Source organism: Gorilla gorilla, chromosome 11, assembly GCF_029281585.2.
Source record: "Gorilla gorilla gorilla isolate KB3781 chromosome 11, NHGRI_mGorGor1-v2.1_pri, whole genome shotgun sequence".
Taxonomy (NCBI): Eukaryota; Metazoa; Chordata; class Mammalia; order Primates; family Hominidae; genus Gorilla; species Gorilla gorilla.
This window is the reverse complement of record NC_073235.2, coordinates 21,215,489-21,238,340: the sequence shown is the minus strand read 5'-3', so window position 1 is coordinate 21,238,340 and position 22,852 is coordinate 21,215,489. Positions and strand designations below refer to the sequence as shown.

Here is a 22,852-nt window from a genome sequence, read left to right as displayed (position 1 = left end):
CCCAGGCTGGAGTGCAGTGGCGTCATCTGGGCTCACTGCAACCTCCGCCTCCTGGGTTCAAGCAGTTCTCCTGCCTCAGCCTCCCTAGTAGCTGGGACTACAGGCACCCGCCACCACGCCCAGCTAATTTTTGTATTTTAGTAGAGATGGGGTTTCACCATGTTGGCCAGGCTGGTCTACATGACCAGCAAGCAAGCCACCCACCTTGGCCTCCCAAAGTGCTGGGATTGCAGGCATGAGCCACGCGCCTGGCTGGTTCTCTACTTTTAAGGACTCGTGTGATTAGATTGGACCCACCTGAACAACCCCGAGTAGTCCCCCCATCTCAAAGTCTTTAACTGAGTCACATCTGCAAAGGCCCTTTTGTTTGCCGTGTAAGGTCACCTATTCACTAGTTCTGGGCATTAGAAAGTGGACATCTTTAGGAGGCCGCTAGCTTGCCACCCACAGGCAGATTAGGCCATGTGATTTGCTGACCCTCTGCAGATGTTACACTGAGGCAGTAAACCTTTTCCAGGTGACTCATACCACCTGTGCACATCGGGAGACAGTCACGTGAACTACAGCTGTTGCCAGTGCCAGCCGGGCATTGTGCAAAGCAGGACTTGAATGTGTCCATCACACGCACTCTGTGGTCGAGCCATCAGATGCCCTGAGTAATTAATGTTCACGTGGCTTTGTGAAATACAACTATGTAGGCTAGCTCGTAAAGTGTTTTTACAAGAGCTGACGCCAGTGGAACCCACTCAGCTTGCTTTTCCTGTTCCAGCTTTTTCACGCACAGTCAGGACCCCCCTGGAACTTCATCTACTGCCAGCTCCCCCATTCCCCTCCCACGAGTGTGGGTGGCCCTCTTAGCCTCTGACCGCATACTGGAACCTGCAGAGGCAGTGTCACCAGACCTGAGGTCTTCCTCTGCATTTCATTTGCTGTTCCCTGGCCTGCAATGCCCCTTCCTTCCCACCTCCCCCAAGGGCCTAGTAGCCCCTCCTACACAGCCCTCTGGCCCCTCTGTGCTCAAAGTGCATCTGAGGACATCACCTGAGAGCTGTAGGAAATGCAGGATCTCAGGCCCCACCCCAAACCTACTGAAGCCAAATCTGCTGTTTAACGTGATCCCTGGAGATTCATAAGCATGTTGTCTGTGCAGCACGGAGTGAGGGGTGGCTCCTCTTCGCTGCACTCCTTCCTGATTACCCCTAGGCCCAGCCAAATAAACTCTTCTTCCTGCTCCCTTGTGCCCCATTTGGACTTCATTCATAACAAGGGAGTATAACTGGATGGTAAAAGGGACTTTTCCTGTTATCTAGACATTTCGGCAGAGGCCTCAAAGGCAGAACAAAATAGTGCAAGGAGCCGCACATCCGCACAGTGCTGAGACCCTGCCCAGGACAAGCTTGGTGAGTGGAAAACTTCCTTTGTCAGCCCTTCGCGCACTTCCAGCCTCAGATCGAGGCATCAGGGAGGGTTTCCTTGAAGAGGGTGGGCTGAGGGCTGTGTGTTCCCACCACCCCTGTTGCCCTTCCATGGGGTGGGGCAGCAAGTGCTTCCCCTCACCTCAAGGAAGTGACAAGGGCTGCACGGAGAGCTCTCCCCACACCTTTCAGTGTTTGGGGAAACGTGAGGACTGGTCTGAGAAGTCAGGGCTGCCGTGGCCAGTGGTGCCCTGCCCCAGAGGGCAGTGGGGTGAAGGTGTGTGGCTCCCAGGGACCAGATGGGGGCCCTTTTGAATAGGACTCCACCCAAGTGGGCTGCCTGGAAGGGCAAAGGGACCCAACAGAGATGTGGGCCCCTGGAAAACCAGAGACCCAAGGGCTGCTGCGGCCCTGCCCCACAACTACACACATCCCAACCTCATAATGAAAAGTGTAGTTGAGGTAGGGTTGCCAGATTTTACAAATAAATATACAAGATACTCATTTAAATTTGAATGTCAGGTAAACAACGTGTATATTTTTAGTATATGTTAAATGAAATATTTGGGACATACACTAGATCTTTTTTTATTTTTATCTATCTAAACTTCAAATTTAATTGGGCATTCTGTATTTTTATCTGGCAACCCTAAGTTGGGAGCTTTATAGCAGAAATTCAAGTGGCTTCTCCAAGAAACCCACAAAAGCACCCCAAAGAAAAGTCAGCCCTAGAAGCCCCAATGGCAGCTCACAACTGAAGCAGTCAAGTAAGATCATTTCTGCTCTGTCATCCTGGTCCCCCACCTCAATGCCTCATCAGGATAGGGAGTGGGAGGTGGAAGAAGGGAGGGGACAGGAGGAGGAGATGACCACTTCTATCACTTCAGGCTTCTGAGCCAGAGACAAGACGCTTTAACTTTAAATGAAATTGAACATTTTGATTATTACTTGGATCAGACACAGACATACAACTACTCTTCTTGTGACTTAAAGAGACCTATGATGTCTGCCTAAGATGGCATGTCTTAGATGGGGAAGGAAGCAGGTCCTGGAGCTAGGTGGAAAAGACAGTGGGTGAAAGGAGAGTTGCTTCAAGAGTGTGCTCAGCTGAGTAGCAGTGGTTCCCAAACTGATGGCTTGTTTGCAGAGCTGTCTTTCTCACTAGCATCTTAGCATTTGTTTGTGTCCCAAGTTCATGGCATATATAGTAGATGCTCAGTAAATATCTGACTGTGTTGTTTTTTTGAGACAGGGTCTCAGGTGCCCAGGCTGGAGTGCAGTGGTGTGATCATAGCCCACTGCAGCCTCAAACTCTTGGGGTCATGTGATCCCTCCTGCCTCAGCCTCCCAAGTAGCTGGGACTACAGGTGCATACCACCACACCTGGCTAATTTTTATTTTTTCTTTGTACAGACAAAAAAGAAGAAAATTGGGTCTTGTTATGTTACCCAGGCTGGTCTCCAACTCCTGGCCTCAAGTGATCCTCCCAGCTCGTCCTTCCAAAGTGTTGGGATTATAGGTGTGAGCCACTGTGCCTGGCCATGTCTGAATGTTGAATGTTGACAGCTTCAGTGAATTGACCCCTCTTTCACCTATGGGACTTATGAAGAGAGAATCTTTCTGGCATTGCATAATCCTTCCCAAGAGTACTTTAGCTGTGGTAACCCTTCTTGTTATAAAACATGCCAGGTATGATGATGGAGATCATCTGAGGTGGACTTAGAATCTTCTCTAAGAACATTTACAGGCACTCAGTGTTAACAGCAGGGCAGATGTAGGTTTCTGGGAACCTGAGGCTTATAGGAGCTGGAGTTCATTGTAAGAAAAAGAATATCAAATTATGAAGACAAAATTAGGCATCAATGTGAATATTAATTTAGGAGAAATCACAACAAATCACACATCCTAAAAAGCTAACAAATACTGCATACATTGCAAAATCTAGAAGGATAACAATATTTGTATTGGTTAACTTGGACGTATCACTATAGTATGCTTTTTTTCTACATTTTTGGGCTATATTTTTTTCCTATTCTTTTTGGTTGATGTCCTTGTAGTAGTGGCTACATGTTAGTAGCCACTAACCCTAGTAGTAACTAATCCTAGTAGTAGGGTTCATGTTGTTGTTGTCGATGTCTGTATTTTGTGATCAAATCACCAAGATTGCAAATCCTTTTTTCAACATATTCATATGATTCACTCCCCTTCATTAAATTGGGTTATTCAAACAATTATGCTCCAAATTTATCTCTTCCTCTTAATCAAGTACTACTTTGGCATGATCTGATTTTTATAATTATTCTCTCTTCTCATCTTTATTATTTATATTTTCTTAGCTATTATGATTCTTCTCCTCAATTTCATGCTTTTGTCTATCAGGCTTTTTAGCTTCTGTTGTGATAGAACAAAAGAGTTTTTGACATTTTGTAACTTCTTCCAGTCTTTTATCTTTCAGTTTTTGTCTGAGACTTCTACTAGGATGTTTTCTTCTCAACACACTTGATTTTTGTATAGTTAATAATTTTGAAATAAAGGCATTCTCAAGAGCAGTTCAAATGCATTTGAAAATTGCTGAAATGTATTGAGTTACATATTGCATAATCAAATTACTTTTTTGCCACATAGACTGAGCTATTGGTGAGTATGTGTAGGGGTTTCATTACCCTGGAGTCCTTTTTCTTTGCTTTTTTTCCCCTTTCTTTCCATTTCTGTGGCAATTTGGTGAACAGTTTCATCAGGAAGTGTGAGACTTCATAAGGGCAAGAGGATCAGATACTCTAAGGGTGATCCGTTCAGTTTGCACAATAAATCTGTGGAAGACATCATATGAACAGTGGAATCTTCTTTCTTTGCAGAGAAAAGTGGACAAGCATCCAATTTCCCAATCAATTCTTGGGATAAATTGGTATAACTTGTTGGAAAGCAGTCTGTCAATATGTATTGCAAGCCCTAAAAATATTTATGTCCCCCTCAAATACATGCACATTCCTATAGTTTGAGTAATTTAATTTACATATATTAATTTTAAGAAAATGTTCCTGAAAATGAAAAAGGTATTAGGCACAAAGATGGTGTTAACAATATATTCCTTAAAACATTTTTAGTTTTTTTTTTTTTTTTTTGAAACAGTCTTGCTCTGTCGCCCAGGCTGGAGTGCAGTGGTGCAATCTCAGCTCACTGCAACCTCCACCTCCAAGGTTCAAGCAATTCTCCTGCCTCAGCCTCCCGAGTAGCTGGGATTACAGGCACCACCATGCCCGGCTAATTTTTTTGTATTTTTAGTAGAGACGGAGTTTCACCATGTTGGCCAGGCTGGTTTCGAACTCCTGACCTCAAGTGATCTGCTCATGTTGGCCTCCCAAAGTGCTAGGATTGCGGGTGAGCCACCACACCCGACCTCTTAAAACATTTTTGGAATAAGTTGCTCCAACAATAAATGATTGGTTATTTAAATTGGGAACATCAACTTGATGGATATTATTACCATTGAAGTTTATAGAAGGTTTGATATATGGTACAAAATGACTCTTACATAACATTAAGCAAAACAAAAGCAAAATACAGTATTGTATATACATTTTGATCTCAGCTAAACTAATACTAAATCCCATGCTCAGAAAAAATCCTGGAATATACATGATTTTAAAATGTACACTCTCTATATAAGTATACTATATATATCATAAACACCCTCCCATGTCGACAAATATAGATTGTGACATAATTTTTAATAGTTGCATAGTATTTCACTATATGCATGAACAAAAATTCTTCTGATCGTCTAAGACATTCAGACAGCTTCAAATATTTTTCTGTTTTAAGTACACTGCAATGAACCAGCTTGCACATTAATCTTTAGCCAGTTTTCCAATTATTTCCTCAGGATAAATTCCTAGAAGTGGAATTGCTGGGTCAAAAGCATGTTTAGGGCTTTTGAAACCTATTGCTAAATGACCTTCCAGAGAGACTATAAATTTACGCTCCCACCAGCAGCATATAAGTGCATGGCCTGTCTCTGGTGCCTTTGCCAACACTGGCTCTTCAATGTGCTTTAAAACGAAGAAAATAACTTAAGAAAATATGCCTGCAGTAGATTTGAAACTTATTAAATATATTCAAGTCTTTATTACACAATCCTGGCTTGCTATAAAAACGCTGCTAGGAGTTAACATTTATTGCGGAGTTACCATGTCCCAGGCAATGTGTGACATGAGTTAATTCTCATAGTGCTGCAGATAACTCTGTGAGGTAGGGGCCATCACCCATCAATTTCATATGTAAGGAAATGAGACGCAGGGGTGCTAAAGGTAACAAAGTCCAAGGTAATGAGGGGCTGAACTAAGATTTCAACCCAGGCCACAGCCTACCCCATACTGTACAGCATCTCAGTCCCTGCTGAGATGTTCCTAAGCATGCAGTGAACCTTTCAGCTCAGGATTCACCACGGCACTGCAAATCCCTCTAGTCCATATTCGACGTTGAGTCTTAGTTCAGGCAGAGGCCCCAGAGACAACCATTTAGAAGATTCCGAGAATCTGCCTACTAGCATGAGGTAGGCTGCTTGTGCAGGACCTGCCAGGAAGGTGTAAACCTGGCCTGCCAGCTCTAGCCCACTGGTCACTTGGGCCGAAGAGTCATGAGAAAAGGGTTATTTGGGAGAGAGCTGAGTGTCATGATGTGCCGGCCGCCCTTGGGTCAGGTGACTGTTTCCTCCTGGTTTGCCTGGGACTCCCCTGGCTTTAGCAATAGAAGTCTTGCATCCTGGGAAACCCCTTAGCCCTGGGCAAACTGGGTCAGCTGAGCACCATATTTCTGGTGGAAGGTTCTGGCACTTCCCTCCTACCTCAAGACAGGTGTGAGGGGCTTTGAGGGGCTCTGGAGCCATGGGCCTGGGGACAGAGCTAACACCCATGCATCAGACACCCAGAGGACCCATGCCAGATCACGCTGCTGTGCTCAACGCCCTTCTCCCTCTGGGCCTGGCCTCAGATGGTCTGAAACCCAGCTAGTGAGAATGGGGGCCGGGAGTAGAGCCAGGAGAGAGAAGAGACTGGCAACACAGACCCCCGACTCCTCCTCAGGCCGCTTCTAAACCTGGAGCAAGCCTCAGATTGTGGGAGGAGACTGAACTTAACAAAATTTAAAGTTTGATGTTACACTGGCTTGGACATTTTAAGTCACTGAAATGAGACTTGAAAGGGCCGAGAAGCACTGTGGGAGCTGCCAGGGACGTCCCCCAGGGATGGGGAGGAATGATGACAGAAGGCAGGGGAAGGCTGAAGCTGCTTATGAGCCAGCACTGCCAAGGGGGACCCTCTCAACAACCAGACTGCTTGGAGTGGCCACTGTGAGCCCCACCAGGGCCTTGCCGCCTCCTCCCAGCCAGGGGTGGAACCACAGCTGCTGCCACTTCTACTGCCTAAGGGGCAGGGGTGGGGGGTAAGAACCCAGGGTCCCCTCACTGCCCTCTGCCCATCAGGCTATGGCAAGAGCCTTTCTTCACCCCAGACGCTGCCTCCTCAAATGGAGCATCCCAGCTCTCCAAACCGCCAGAGCCCGTCCTTCTCCTCCCAAGCAACCACAATAATAAATGATAGCTTGTTGACACATGCGAGACACGGAAATAGGTTCTTAACAGACATTGTCTTCTTTTGTCCTTATAATTTACCAGTGAGGTATTGTTACCATCCTTATTTTCCAGAGGATCAGAGAGGTTAAGGAACTTGCCCAGCTATTAAGTAGTGGAGTGGAAACCTGTTCTGTCTCCACCCAAAGCGCATGTCCAGTTCACAATTCTGCACGGCTTCCTAACTCTTACCTAGCCTGACCTCCCAGCTCCCCACCAGGCGCCTGGGAGGGACATCTTCGCACTGGGACCTTGGTGGGATAGCTGCGTTTCCACTATTCCTACTTAAAACCTGGAATGTGTTTTTTCATGGAAACAATATGATGAAGGGTTCCTTCGACTCCACGGTGGTTACTTACTGGTTAAGTCGCCCTTTGTGACCTGGCCTGGGGTTCTGACCACACTCGATCATGTGATTTCCCAGGAAGAAAACACATCCTGGGTTCTAAATAGCAAATTCCAAACACACTGTTAGGACACAGCTTATTTGTGAGTTAGGGAATGTCTGCCTGTAAATGATTTTAATTTGAGTGACAAGAAAAATAAACTGGGCTCTTTCATTATGCTATTTGGGTTGTTGGTTTACATAGAAGTGAGGCTGCCCCGCAGTTTGTCCTTCTACAAGGGCGTCATCTGTTTGAATTATTCAATCTCTTCAAAGAGTTTGTGGCTAAGTGTATGGTACTGGAGAAGCATGTGGTTTAGTGAGTGAATTAAAAGTCAGGAGATGTGGGTCTAGCCCTCCCCTTGCCCTTAACCAGCTGTGTGACTTTGGGTGAGTCACCGTACCTCTCAGGGCATCTGCTTCTCAATCTGTACAATAAGGAGGTGACTCTCGAGAATCCCCAAGTTCCCTTCCAGTCCTCAGATCCCATGAAGAACAAAGAGCCTCAGGTGCAGAACTGCCAAGGAGAGGTCTGCTCAGAAATCATGTTTCTTTCTTTTGCTTCCCTTCGTAATTTTTCAAGAAAAATTCTTTAGTAATGGTGTTCTTGGGCTATGGCAGATGAAAAAAGGGAAAGTCAGGTTCTTTGGGGTTAAATGCATTTAATGACAGTTAAGCAAAAAGATGTGTGCTGGGCCTTTTTCTCACGTTGGATGTTTGGCTAATCGATCAGCAGATCCCGGCACCCAAGTGACAACCTGCATTGAAAAGGCGGAACTTGGCTCTCCTGCCCTGCCAGCTGTAAGAGCTTGAAAGCAAAGCTATGGGGGGAATGTCTTTCATTTCCCCCTGGAAGCTGGGAGGACGTTCAGCTTAGCATTGCCAACTGTGTAATGTGGGCTTGCCTCTAAAAGAAGCCTTTTTCCTTGGACGTCTTTCAGGCCGCAGTATTCCCTTTGGCACCCCCACCCACTTGGAACAAAGCCTGATGTAAAGTCTGGGTGCGACTCAGACCGGCCTGGGAAAGAATTTATTTAATAAATGGTGGAAAGTGGCTTCCTTAACGTGTCTTCGATGGCTTTTTTACAAAGCATTTGGTTTGTCTACTCGTCTGTTTTTGCGCCATCTCTTTCCACAAAGATGGCTTATAGCAGGGATACTTACAACAAAATGATGCTGGGAAAACAAAAACAAAGAAGTAGAGAATTAGGCCTGAGAAAACTAGGCGTAGAGAGTCAAGATTAGATACAGAGGAGCATAGATGTGTAGTCTAGGAAGGCCAAGTAGTTGTTATAGCTGAAATTCGAATTCAATTAGCTAAAATGTTCCTAGTGTCAAAGGAAGAATGGGCCACACAGTTGCATAATCCTTAGTATTAGGGAGAAGGAAAAGGTTCCAGTTATTCAGAGGAATGTTCTCTTGCCTTATTCCTTTAATAAGTATCTGTTAAAGGCCCACCATGTGCCAAGCACCATGCCCGGCAAGCACTGCCCTCACCCCCCAGGAACTCAGTGTCTAAAGGAGACTGGGTGAAAGAACTATATTTGTGTGCCTATGATGTGTCAAATACTATGCATTTAGTTATGCAGTTACTGTATGTTAGACACTATGCATTTAATTATTTACCTGCTGTATATCAGACACCATGCATTTTCATTTAACCCTCATAAGCACTTATGTCAAGTAGACACTGTTACCTCTTTTTTACAGAGGAGAAAACAGAGTCTCTTCCCGCAGCTGGTAAGTATCGAACTTAGGATTCAAATCAAGGCCATTCTCTCTTATACATGGTGCTAGACTGTTGGTGGTCTTTCTAACTTCCATTATTTATTTTCCCTTCCCTTTCTTTTCTTCTTTTCCTTTTTTTTTTTTTTTTTAGAAACAGGATCTTGCTCTGTTGCCCAGGCTGGAGTGCTGTGGTACGATCATAGCTCACTACAGCCTTTACCTCCTGTTTTCAAGTGATATGTCCACGTATCCCCTCCTAGGTAACTGGGACTACTGGTGTGTGCCACTATACCGGCTTATTTTTTCTAACTTTTTGTAGAAATGGGATCTTGCTATGTCATCCAGGCTGGTCTCAATTCCTGGCCTGAAACAATCCTCCCAACGTGGCCTCCCAAAGTGTTGGGATTACAGGCTTGAGCCACCACAGCTGGCCCCCTGTTCCCTTTCTAACAGAACGTCAGCTTTGTTTAATTATTTACCACTCCTCAAAATAGCTAACATGGGCCAAGGGTCAATGACCCCATTTCTAGGTTCTTGTGGGCAGGATGGGAAGATTGATTAGCCAATCACAATAATCCCCTGTGCTTGGTTTAAGAATCTGGGCTTAAACCAATCATTATGTGACATTCTCCTGGTGATTGTCTTAGGTCTAGGATGACATAAGCGGGCACAGTAAGACTGAAGGAATGGTCATCAATTCCATATTTTGGGGAAAGGCTCTTCTATCTCTCTTGCTGGAAATAGACTAGTAGGTATGTTGCTGCTGGCAGCCCTTCTGTGACTCTGGACGAGGCTGACTCTTCTGATACCAACTGTTCTGACACCAACTGGTGTACTGTAATATGATTCCCCAGATGCAAATACAAATACCCAGAGTTAGTGGAGACTCCACACGTTAAAGGGCATGGTCCCCTACAAGACTGTTTCACTTCAAATGCCAACCACAAGGTGGGGTCTCAGACCACCAGCATTTCTGACCAGCTGGCTACAAATCTGGGTGTTCCCACAATCCCTCTCAGGTTCAATGATTTACTAGAATGACTCACAGAACTCAGGAAAGCCTACATTATGATTACAGTTTTATAATAAAGAATATCAATCAAGAGCATAGGACAAGACCTAAGAGCTTCTAGAATGCAGAGCTTCTGGGCCCTCTCCCCATGGAATTGGGCCATATCACTCTCCCAGTGCATCAGTGTGTTCATTAACCAGGAGATCCACTGAGCTTCAGCATCCAGAGTTTTTATCAGAGTGCCATTCCATTGGCATGACTGAACATTGGCCATGTGGTTGAACTCAATCTCCAGCTCTCCTTCCCTCCGTGGAGGCAGGGCTGGTTCAAAACCCCAACCCTCTAATTACGTGGTTGGTCTTTCTGGTGACCAGTCTTAATCCTAAGCCATCTCAGCATAAACTCAGGTGTAATCCATGGAGCTCATGCACAACAAAAACACTCCTATCCCCTGGGAAATTCTAAAGATTTTTAAGAAGCTCTGAGCCAGGAACCTGAGACAGGACCAGACAAATTCTTTATTATACAACCCTGACCTTCAGACAAACCTGAAGGTTATGGAGAAAATACTGATAGAACAGAAGAGAGACAAAGCCAGAGCCCATACTACTCTGCATTCTCTGAAATATGAGCTAGTACTTTCCTCATTATTTAAGCCAGTTTGAATTGGGTTTCTGCACTTGTAGATAATTGATCTTACATTGACTATTATACTTTGAACTGCAAGAAACAGAAAACCCAACAAAAAATAACTTAAACAATAAGAACTATTATTCCACAAAATGAAAATCTGGAGGTAAAATAGTTCCAGAGTTTTCACTTTTTCACTCAGGGTTGGGACAAGGCTGGCACAAAATTTCAGGCGTCCAAAAAAATTCAATCAGCAAGATAAATAATATTTATGACAATATTTTAAAAATGAAAATTAATGCAAAAAGTTGACTGGGAATAGGCTGGGCATGGTGGCTCATGCCTGTAATCCCAGCACTTTGGGAGGACAAGGTGGGCGGGTCACCTGAGGTCAGGAGTTCAAGACCAGCCTGACCAACATGGAGAAACCCTGTCTCTGCTAAAAATACAAAATTAGCTGGGCGTGGTGGCACATGTCTGTAATCCCAGCTACTAGGGAGGCTGAGGCAGGAGAATCACTTGAACCTGGGAGGCAGAGGTTGCGGTGAGCCGAGATTGCGCCATTGCACTCCAGCCTGGGTAACAAGAGGGAAACTCCGTCTCAAAAAAAAAAAAAAAAAAGTTGGGAATAAAATATCAAAATTTTAAGTAAAGACAATCAGCATTACTGATTTTCTTTTTTTGCACTGGGCTTCAGTATCACTCAGCATGGCACTGTTAGTAACCCTGTGTTTATTTAAAATTTTGATATTTTTAAAAAGTTTGGATATTTGCATTATTTTATTTTTAAAACTGTTAATTCTAGGCTGGGCACGGTGGTTCATACCTATAATCCTAGCACTTTGGGAGGCTGTGGTGGGAGGATTGCTTGAGGTCAGGAGTTTGAGACTGGCCTGGGCATCATAGGGAAACCCCCATCTTTACAAAAAAGATAAAAATTAGCCAGGTATGGTAGTGCACACCTATAGTCCCAGCTACTTGGGAGGCCAGGGTGGGAAGATTTCTGGAGCCCTGGAGTTCGAATCTGCAGTGAGCTATGATTGCACCACTGTACACCAGCCTGGGTGACAGACTGAGATACTGTCTCTAATATATATATAGAAAATCTTGATTACTGATATTGAGATTTTGGGCACCCCTTAAACTTTGTGCCCTAGGTGAGTGCCTCCCTGACCTGGGCCCATTCCCACTCCATTTCACCTTCCCATCCTCAGATGTTGACTGGAGACCTCAGCTGTTTCCGTTCATGATTGTAAGCTGACTGCCACTATTCTGGGAACAACAACCTCAAACAAAAACCAAAGAGTGTTTTGTTCTGTGCATCTTTTTCATCAACAAGGAAAACTTTCCCAAAAGCTCCCAGCAGACTTTCCTCACTAGCCAGAATTGCACCACATGCCATGTCTAAACCAGTCACTGACAAGGCCGGGGCAGCACCCACGCTTGGCTTACAAAAATCACACTCTGAGCCTGGGGAGGATGTTGCTTTCCTTGAGCACCTGGCCTTGGGGAGGTTGGACACCTGATCAAGTTCAAGACTTTACCCCAAAGAACACATACTATGTAAAGTTTAGAAAGAAGCCACACATCTCACTTCTCAGCCTTTTGGCTAAGATTAAGTGCAAAAACAAGCCACACTAGTCTATGGCATAGAGCTCAGGAGTGTTGTCACCTTTGGGGAGGTGGATGAGGGTAGTGGTTGGAAAGGGGCAGGAGGGCAGCTTCTGGGATACAAGAAATGTTCTCTGTTTCTTAATCTGAGTCATGGGTACTTGGGTGTGTTGACCATTAAGCTGTAGGCATGATTCGTGAACTTTTCTGTATGTATATTTGAGGCTCAAAGTGCGGTCCACGGCCCAGCAGCATTAACATCACCCAGGAGCTTGTTAAAAATGCAGAACCGAGGTCCCAGCACCTACTGAATCAGAAGCTGCACTTTAACAACATTGCCAGGCAATACACTCACACATTAAAGTTCGAGAAACACAATACTATACTTCAATTTTAAAAAACTGCTTTCATAGGAAACATCAGGGCTTTCCCAGCAATGAAGGTGGGGAGATTGGGTTTGGGTAGAGCAGGAACAGTGCTGACTCGAAAGCCTGTTACAGGGTTTACGCAGTAGCTACTCTCCAATCCCTACTCAGTGGCAGCTGTTTCTGCCGCTCTTCCTCTCTTCAACTGTTCTTCACTTTCTCTCCTTTCAACAATTTGCTTTTCATAAAACAAGGGCTCAGGCAGCACCTGGGGGCTCAAAACACACTGGATGCGGACCTAGTCACGTGGTAAGGACAGCCACATGAAGTAAGAGTGGGATGGCGATTTCCTCTGAAATATGAGCCTCATTCCTTTGAAAGTAGCAAATAATTATCCAGAGGCATTGGGGAAATAGTAAGAAAATCTTACCTCTGTTGAGAAAGAGTGAATGCCGAAGGCCTCCCTTCACCTGCTCCATTGCCTGAAACCAAGCACTCGCCCACCTCAGCTGGAGACATTAGATTGAAAACAAACCCCCAGTCCCCGTTTAAAGAGGTCAGCCCTGGGCAGTGAGGATGGGATGTTCATGGAGGTGGGGTGTGTGGTGCCCCTTAGTGGGGGAAATGACTTAAAATATACACCAGCGTAATGGTGATTTCAGCCTGACACAGCTTGGTAAGGAACAGTGGTTCTGCAAGAATCCTTTGTATATGGTTTGCCAGAAGGAACATAAACTGAGATTCTAAACTCTAGAAACACAGGCATTTTAGGAACTGTCCGCTTTATTCCTTTTGCTCTGATTTAAGATAAAAATTCTGCTTCTGATTCCTGCCTGCAATTGCAGCTTACTCAGACCCCTATTTGTGCCCCCGTCCCTTGGTGCTGAAGACCCCCTAGGGACAGCAGAACGAACCAGCTCGGAGAAGGGACCGGGAAGCAGGAGCAGGGGAAGAGGTATCAGCTAATACGTATCAGGCACATCCTCCTTTTAAAGACTCAGGTCGGCCAGGTGCGGTGGCTCATGCCTATAATCCCAGCACTTTGGGAGGCCGAGACAGGTGGATCACCTTAGGTCAGGAGTTTGAGACCAGGCTGGGCAACATGGCAAAACTCCATCTCTACTAAAAATACAACAACAACAAAAAAATTAGCTGGGTATGGTGGCGCACGCCTGTAATCTCAGCTACTTGGGAGGCTGAGGCAGAAGAATTGCTTGAACCTGGGAGGTGGAGGTTGCAGTGAGCCAAGATTGCGCCACTGCACTCCAGCCTGGGTGACAGAGCAAGACTCTCTCAAAAAAAAAAAAGAAAAAAAAAAGAAGACTCAAGTCAATGGCAAAGTCAGCCATGGGGGAACTGAGAGAGGTTCCAAGAAGCTGTGGCCTAGCAATCAGACAAAAGGTGTATCCACCACCCAGGGGCCCACAGAAAAGCTCCTGGGTAACCCACATCTACACTCATAACTATGGGCAGGGCCAGCTTCCTGGGGGTGCACCCAGTGCAGGCATATGGGGCCCCACACTCACAAGAGCCCTGCCACTGTCTCAGACTTTCTTTCCTTTTCCTTTCTTTTTTTTCTTTTTTTTTCCCAGATGGAGTCATACTCTGTTGCCCAGGCTGGAGGGCAGTGGTGCAATCTTGGCTCACTGTAACCTCTGCCTCCCGAGTTCAAGCGATCCTCCCACTTAATTAGTTTACACAAGGGGCCCTGCATTTTCATTTTGTACTGGGCTCCGCAAATTATGTAGCTGGTCCTGAATGCTAGAATGGCCAGCAAGGGGAGATGTCTTTTGCTTCTGCCCCACCCCCGAGGCCCATGGTGTCCCATGAAGAACTGGATCTTGGCAAAAGCCTGTCCCTTTTGTATTAACCATAAAGAGAAACTGATGGAAAAAAGAAGAGAAAAAGGGGTGGGGAGAGAGAGGTGAAGGAAGAAGTAAACATGTTCATCATCTCTCGATTTATGTTTTTACGTTCAAAACTCCCTTCACTACTTCCACCTCTGTTTAGCACTACTATGCCTTATGCACTTGAAGATCTACAAAATTTTTAAACTTTGAAGGAAAATGTACTTCTGAGAAAGTGATAGGAATCATACCCATTGAGTAGACATAGGAATTGAGGTCTTAGAAAAGGGCTTTTCAGGAGACTAGAAGAGAGAGACCCCCAAATAATTGCATTTCCCTCTTCTGCTTCTGAATATGGGATCTATATTCTGGATCTGACTAATTGCCTGAGACTCTTGAATTTCCCTGGAAAGTCTTCAGTCCTTTCCTCCTTCTAAGGTTCTCCCTTCCTTTGAAGGAGCATGTGGAGCTCCAAGTCAACACAAATTGTTCCCCTGTGGGTCCCTTACACCCATTTCTCCCCTGGCTGGGACTTGAGCATTGCAAACACGAGCTCTTGGGCATATTGCTGAGAGAGGATCCTGGCGTGGCAAGTGCAGCCAGCTGGTCTCGTACCCACATCTTTTCAGTAAATTTCTCTCAAGCATATGTACACACACAAATACGCCTTCTGTTGAAGGCAATGAAATAATCTTTCACTGCAGAGGCTGGAGAAAATGTGCAGAACCGTGAAATGAAAGCAGTGCTTTCGGGTCTGGGGACGGTTTTTCATGGAGTAGAGACCCTGTTGTCACTATTGCTGAGCACTCGCAGGCCACGTGGAAGTCTGGTGGGACACGCTAGTCTCCAGTGCGGGCTCCTGGGAGAGGCATCCCTGTCCAGCCTGGCTAAGGAGGCTCCACAGTCAGCCCCGTCGCAGGACCTGTCTTCCTTTCTTGGCGGCACAGATCACTCTCGGATATCACTTTATGGATCTGCTCGTGTGTTGTCCAACTCCCCGCCGGAATGCAAGCCGAACCATCTGTTCTGTTTCCTGCTGTTTCCCCAGTGGACTTAGATGCCCAGTCCACTCTGTCACATGGCTGGGTGTGGGTAAAGTGTGTCTTTGTTCTGGGCCCATGGGTCACTGCACTTGTGGGTTGGGCCACCCTCCCCTCTGACGCGGGGTTGCCTACCTGACCCAAGCTGCTGGCCCGTCTGCTTCTCCCTCTGCGGAATCCGACTTACAACACAGGGACAGGCTTTGCCAGCTAGCGGTCACCCTGCAGGAGACATGGGGTGCACCAGGTCCTGGGGAGCTGAAACGACAAGAAAGCAGAGGAAGCTGATTGCTGCCAGGACTGGGGCAACAGCAAGGGAAGCCGAGGTTCCACTGGTCCTTCTCAGGGCACCGTCCAGTGGGAGAGAAGCAATGAGCCCTTACAGCTCAGCACCATGGTGCTCTCACAGGGCCAGCTCTGGACTGCTGGGCACAGAAAAGCAAACTGCTCTTTCCCTCTGAGGGCAGCCTGGGAAGGCTTCCAGAGGCGGGGATCTTGAGTCGAAACTTGAAGAATGAGTGGGGGCATGCTGGGGGTGAGGAGATGAATGCAAATCCCGTTACTGCTGCTGTGTGAGATACTCTCCCTAAAAGAAATCTTCCGTCTGTCTCTGTCTCTCTCTTTTTCTCTCTGTCTTTGAGACAGGGTCTTGCTCTGCTGCCCAGGCTGGAGTGCAGTGGTGAGAACATAGCTTATTGCAGCCTTGACCTCTTGGGCAAGCAATTCTCCCACCTCACCCTCCAGAGGAGCTAAGACTACATGTGCAAGCCACCATGCCTGTCTAGTTTTTATTTTTTATTTTTTGTAGATGTAGGGTCTCACTTTGTTGCCCAGACTGGTCTTGAACACCTGGCCTCAAGTGATCCTCCTGCCTTGGCCTCCCAAAGTGTTGGGATTACAGGTGTGAGCCACCACACCTGGCCTTCCCAATTTCTTTCTCTGTGAAAGAGTGATAAGAGCCTCCATGCTTTGGGCTTTTGGGGGTCATGACAATGGGAGCTCAAGTGCCTGGTTCCTAGCACTTGTAGCAGGTAGTTCTTATTCCAGGTGACAAGGTGGCATACACTTCCTGTCTGCTCTCTGCCCTTCATTCCCTCCCTATTGCCTTGTCTGGGTTCAAACCCTCTTCCTTGCCCAAGCTTGCATTGCAGCTGTTGCCTGTACCAATTTCACGATTAAGTCCCATGCGCCTCAGCCAGGGCTGTGGGGTCAGTGTGACCTCTGATCAGTAGCCCAGGCTGCCCCCTGGCCATTTTCTTGCCTTCATCACTAGGATCTAAGCAGCCCCCTGGGGCTTGCAGTGACCCCCAGCACAGCTGCTGTCATAGCCTGCCAACTCTGCCTGCCTCACCCTTTGCTGCTTCATAGCCAAGCTCTTAACCAGGCTGGGTCTGAGGAACAGAGTTGGGGCAGATCGAAGGAGTGGTCATTTGAGGGGCATCCCATGATAACATCTCCAGCAGCCAGATTCTGCTGCTTTGGGGAAGGCACCCATGCTTTGTCCCACCTTCCTTTTCTATATTTTTCTCAGGGCCATGGAGAAAGGATTCATGAGCTCATGTCTCGGAAATGCTTTGAAGATGAGAAACACTGAGCATTTTCCCAACAGCCCTCAATTTACTTTTTCAGCATTCTCTCTGGGTTGTCAAGCCTTTGTAGTTATTTTTATAAATAGCAATTGCTGGCTGCTTCCATTTTTACCCAGGAAAACTCCACCTCCAGCTGGAACTGGCTGCCATCCTACAGCAGATCAGCCATGGGGCTAGATCTGTCCCCATTTCTCTTGACCAACTCCTTTTGCACATCCCTCCCTTTGTTGCAGACCCCACCTCACTGTCTCTTGTATGCCTCCAATGCCACACTGTCTCCCTGTCACCAAGTCACTGATCTGCCCCAGTGACTCCTCTCTTCATACACAGCCCAAGTTCTCCAACATGGCACACAAGGCCCTCTGTGCCTTGGCCACCACTCATCTGTTCAGCCACATCGCTGGTCTCGTGCCACTTCTGGGCTCAGTCATCCTGAACTACCTGTTGTTCCCTGAAGCGGCAGGCCAGGTCATGGCTCCAGGCCAGGAGGGAAGACAGTCCATAGAAAGTGGAGATGGAGCCTGGTGGTGGGTCTGCCCTGGTGTGGAGGGTAGAGCAGGCTCCTTGACTGATGCACAGTTATGTTTTGTTTTGCTTTTTGGAGACATGGCCTCACTCTGTCATCCAGGCTGGAGTGCACGGGCACAATCATGGCTCACTGCAGATCCAAGCTCCTGGGCTCAAGTGATCCCCTCACCTCTGCCTTTCAAGTAGCTGGGACTACAAGTGCCAGCCATCCCACTTGGCTAATTTTGTTTTAAGAGATGGGGTCTTCTCTATGCTGCCCAGGCTAGTCTGGAACTCCTGGCCTTGAGTGATCCTCCTGCCTCGGGCTCCCAAAGTGCTTAGATTATAAGCGTGAGCCATCATGCCAGGCCAAATGGTGCACAGATTTTAAATGAAATATTTAAATCATATAAAAACTCATGGGGAATAATATAACGAATATAATACGATACAATGCATACAATGAACAACACAATGGCCTAATAAATGACAAGTCACCTTTATTATCTATGGACCTCTTTTTACCCGTCCAGCTCTCCCCACCAATGAAAACCATTATCAGGCCAGGCACAGAGGCTCACACCTATGATCCCAGCACTTTGGGAGGCTGAGGCGGGCAGATCACCTGAGGTCGGGAGTTGGAGACCAGCCTGACCAACATGGAGAAACCTGTCTCTACTAAAAATACAAAATTAGTCGGGCGTGGTGGCACATGCCTGTAATCCCAGCTACTCAGGAGGCTGAGGCAGGAGAATCACTTGAACCCGGGAGGCAGAGGTTGCATGCAGTGAGCCGAGATTGCGCCATTGCACTCCAGCCTGGGCAACAAGAGCAAAACTCCATCTCAAAAAAAAAAAAAAAGAAAACCATTATCATAAGTTTGGTGTCTAATATTTCTAGGTAAATCTTCATGCTTTATGTGTGTATGTACCTAAATAATATATAGCATTGTTTTGTGTGTTCTTAGACTATGTAAATGCTGACTTAATGTACATATCCTTATGAGATTTACCCCCTGCTCAACAAGCTAACTCTTGCTTTCTTGCTGATACCAATAATAATCTTTTTATTACAGTCTTAAGAGTCATGCCAGTCAGTGAGGTTCTAAGGATGGGAGTGGTGGGAGCAGTCCAGGCTGCAGGAAGGAACATTTTGTCACTGGCATTGTTTAGAATTGCTGGTGCACGCATGCTGGTAATAAAAAGCAGACCAACTTTCAGTGTCAGGCTGCCCTAACAAAGTACCATGGGCTGGGTGGCTTAAGCGATAGACATTTCTTTCTCACAGCTGTGGAGGTTGGAAGTCGAAGGTCAAGGTGTTGGCAGGGTTGGTTTCTCCGGAGGCCCCTCTTCTTGGCTTGTGGATGCCGCCTTCTTGCCGTGCCTTCGTGTGGCCTTTTCTCTGAGCCCATGCATCCCTGGTGTCTCTGTGTATCCAAATTTCCTCTTATAAGGACACCAGTCACACTGGATTAGCGTCCACTCAAATGACCTCATTTTAACTTAATCATCCTTAAAGGCCTTACCTCCAAATACAGCCCCATTTTGAGATACTGGGGGTTCAGGCTTCAACATATGAATTAGAGGGGACACAAGGCAACCCATCACAATCACCACGCCCCAGTGTCCATGGGGGTGAAATATACTCTGCTGCTGTTGGGCACCGCAGAGCCACGCGGCAGGAGAGAGTACAGAATTGACAGCAACAATCCACCTATCAAAGTGAGGTGCTATCTCCATTTTTACAGATAAACGGGCCCAAAGACCAGCCCCAGGCCACACCACATATCTAGGAAGCCGCATCAAGGGGTGCCTTAACGCCAACGCCAACGCCTCAGACAAATCCAGGTCTCTTTGCTGCCCTGGAGCGAGGCTGCTCCACCTTTTTCTTGTTCTCAGCCCCCAGGCTCTGGACCTGTCTCTGTCCTCAGGACCATGCACGTGGAAATTCTGCTGCCGGAGCTGCCAGCCCATAACTTTTGGGAGAAACTCTCCCATCAGGTGTCCAGTAACAGCTTCCAGTGGGTACCAGGCTAACAGGGTATTTGTGTTCCAGGTCATCTGGCGTAACTTGCTCCTTTCCCACCCCAGGACTGTCATCTCAGGGAGCCTGTTCTGGTGACTTCTGGAAAGGCCTGGACTCCTTTGTTCCATGGAGTCATCAGGTAACTACGAAGAGTCCTCAGTTTGCTTTTCCCCAGCGCCTTGTCGAGCTTCCTTGGGTGTCCCAGGTCTTGCTGTGTTCAGTGCGGCCTGGGTAATACTTGGTCTTCTTGGGCAATGACAAAGGTGGCTTTTAGTTAGGGAAGGAAGACAGCCTCAGAGGGGAGGTGGCTTTTAGTTAGGGAAGGAAGACAGCCTCAGAGGGGAGGTGGCTTTTAGGTAGGGAAGGAAGACAGCCTCAGAGGGGAGAAGCCTATCAGTATTTCAAGCCCCAGGCAATGTGAAAAACTGAGCCTTTGTTTGGGAGTGTCAGCCCCCAGGACTTGCGTGTTTCTGCCCTGAAGCGTTTTCTGCTTTCTGAAGGCTGCAGTTCTCTTCCTCGTTTTATTGACTGCCTACGTGCCAGGGGCTTTGTGAATATTACCACACTGAAATTCCCAATACCCAGCAAGAAGGCATTATTATCCTTATTTTACAGATGAGAAAATAGAGATTAAACAACTTACTTAACTGTTTGAACTCCGTGGGGCACAAACATGAAATGATTCTATTTTTTCTCCAGATCTTTTTAGAGATTTATACCAAATCTCCTTTTCATAATTCCATAGCTTTTTGGTTGTTTTTAGGTATTAAAAAACCCCTACGGTCCAGTCCACTTCCTTTTCAAAGCCTCAAATCTTGAATCCGATATCATATCCACTGCCTGCGCTTCCCTCAGACCAGCCTGCCTCGAGCCAGGCACCTATCGTGAGGGTGGGGCGGTCGGTCTTCATCCCTCTCCTGCCTCTTTTGGTGCCTCTCTCTTCCTGTGCTTGGGGACTTGGGGAAGAGGAGGGAGTGCAATGGGGAAGATAATCTTTTCGCTTCACTGGGCATTTGATCGTAGCCTCTTCTTTGCAGGTTTTGTGGGTTCTCTACTGCTGTTCTCAAGATGGCAGGTGTTGGGCCGGGTGTGGTGGCTCACGCCTGTAACCCCAGCACTTTGGGAGGCGGAAGTGGGCAGATCACGAGGTCAGGAGATTGAGACCATCCTGGCTAATACAGTGAAACACCATCTCTACTAAAAATACAAAAAAAATAGCTGGGGGTGGCGGGGGCGCCTGTAGTCCCAGCTACTCGGGAGGCTGAGGCAGGAGAAAGGCGAGAACCTGGGAGGTGGAGCTTGCAGTGAGCCGAGATCGTGCCACTGCACTCCAGCCTGGGTGACACAGCAAGACTCTGTCTCAAAAAGAAAAAAAAAAAAAAAGATGGCAGGTGTCCAAGTGCCATCTCCCAAGGGGGATGACTTTGGGTCCCTCCCTCAAGCCTCTCCCTCTGACAGCTGGAGTCCCTCTGTCTGGGGTGGGCTCCTGGGGGCAATGCCGGTAGACAGGCTAGGAAACCTGCTGCTCCACGAAACCCGCGGGTAGGGCTTGGGCATGTGAGCTGCTCCACTGCAGACTCCTCCATCCTGCCCCGTGGATGCTCAAATGTGCTTCTTACGGGCATCCATTATCTGGAATTCTCTTTCAGTGCCTCCCTTGACTGGGGAGGGGAAAGCCAAAATACTGCCCAATACACTGCTCCTATAAACTCCAGGGAACTTCCCCCTGGAATCTCATCTTCTGCTTAACACAGTCTGAGGGGATGGCAAGGCTGGGGTGTGGTTGGGTCTAGCAGAGCTGAGTTGGGACATTCTAACCAGTTTATTTTTATTGGGGTGAAATCCACATCAAATAAAATTAATCATCTTAAACTCAAAATTCAGTGGCATTTAGTATCTTCACAATGTTGTGCAACCACCACTTCTATCTAGTTCCAAAACATTTTAATCACCCCCAAAGAAAACTCTGCACCCATTAATCAGTTACTCCCCATTTCCCCTTTCCCCAGTCCCTGGCAACCACCAATCTGCTCTCCATCTCTATGGGTTTACAAGTGCGTACATTTTGACATCTTTCTTTTGGGTCTTCTTTCCCTAAGATTAGCTGGATGACTCTATCAACCATGACCAAAAACTCCTTTTTATTTATTTATTTATTTATTTGAGACGGAGTCTTGCTCAGTCGCCCAGACTGGAGTGCAGTGGCGCGATCTCGGTTCACTGCAAGCTCCACTTCCTGGGTTCATGCCATTCTCCTGCCTCAGCCTCCCAAGTAGCTGGGACTACAGGCGCCCACCACTACGCCCGGCTAATTTTTTTGTATTTTAGTAGAGACGGGGTTTCACCATGTTAGCCAGCCAGAATGGTCTCGATCTCCTGACCTCGTGATCCGCCCATCTTGGCCTCCCAAAGTGCTAGGATTACAGGTGTAAGCCACCTGTGCCCAGCCTAATATTTTTATTTCATTTTATTTTTTGTAGATATAGGATCTCACTATGTTGCCCAGGCTGGTCTTGGACTCCTGGGCTCAAGTGATCCTTCCCTCTTGGCCTCCCAAAGTGTTGGGATTACAGGCATGAGCCACCATGTCTGGCTCACCAAAGGCTTCTGATATCCCTAATGGATCAAATATTTCTTAATTCAAAGGGATTGTAGTATGTGGTGGGATTTTTAGGCAGGAACCACCAATTATTAACTTTCAGTAACCATCTCTAAATGGCCACGACTGCACTGACCTCAGAGCCACAATCTGTCAGGCAACAGGCACTTAGTGAGGACCCTTGTCTGCATTTCATAACACAGTGGTGGGTGCCATAGAAAAATGGAAAGAGATGCGCATGGTACAGTGGAAAATCCACCCAAAGTGGATGCCTGTTCTGATGCCAACTTGCTATGCATTCTTAGACAAATTACTTAGCTTCCCTGGGCCTCAGTTTTTTTATCCATAAGATGAGTGATGATATATTATTTATGGAAATTGTAAAACAATAAAAAAGAAAAATCAAGACTCAGAATAGGTAACCTTTAAGTTTTCTTTGATGTTAGGGTCATTATGAGACTTAGTTCTTGCCT

General features: G+C 46.8%; 1 long non-coding RNA gene across 1 annotated transcript in view; it reads left to right on the top strand.

The window, feature by feature from the left end:
• LOC129532167 (uncharacterized) overlaps positions 1–5,703 on the top strand; it is a 33,826-nt gene extending 28,123 nt beyond the window's left edge. The window contains exons 2-3 of the long non-coding RNA XR_008677814.1: positions 1,311–1,400; positions 2,829–5,703. This is a non-coding gene — a long non-coding RNA (uncharacterized lncRNA). The remainder of the gene's footprint in view (positions 1–1,310; positions 1,401–2,828) is intronic.
• The last annotated feature ends 17,149 nt before the right edge of the window (positions 5,704–22,852 follow it).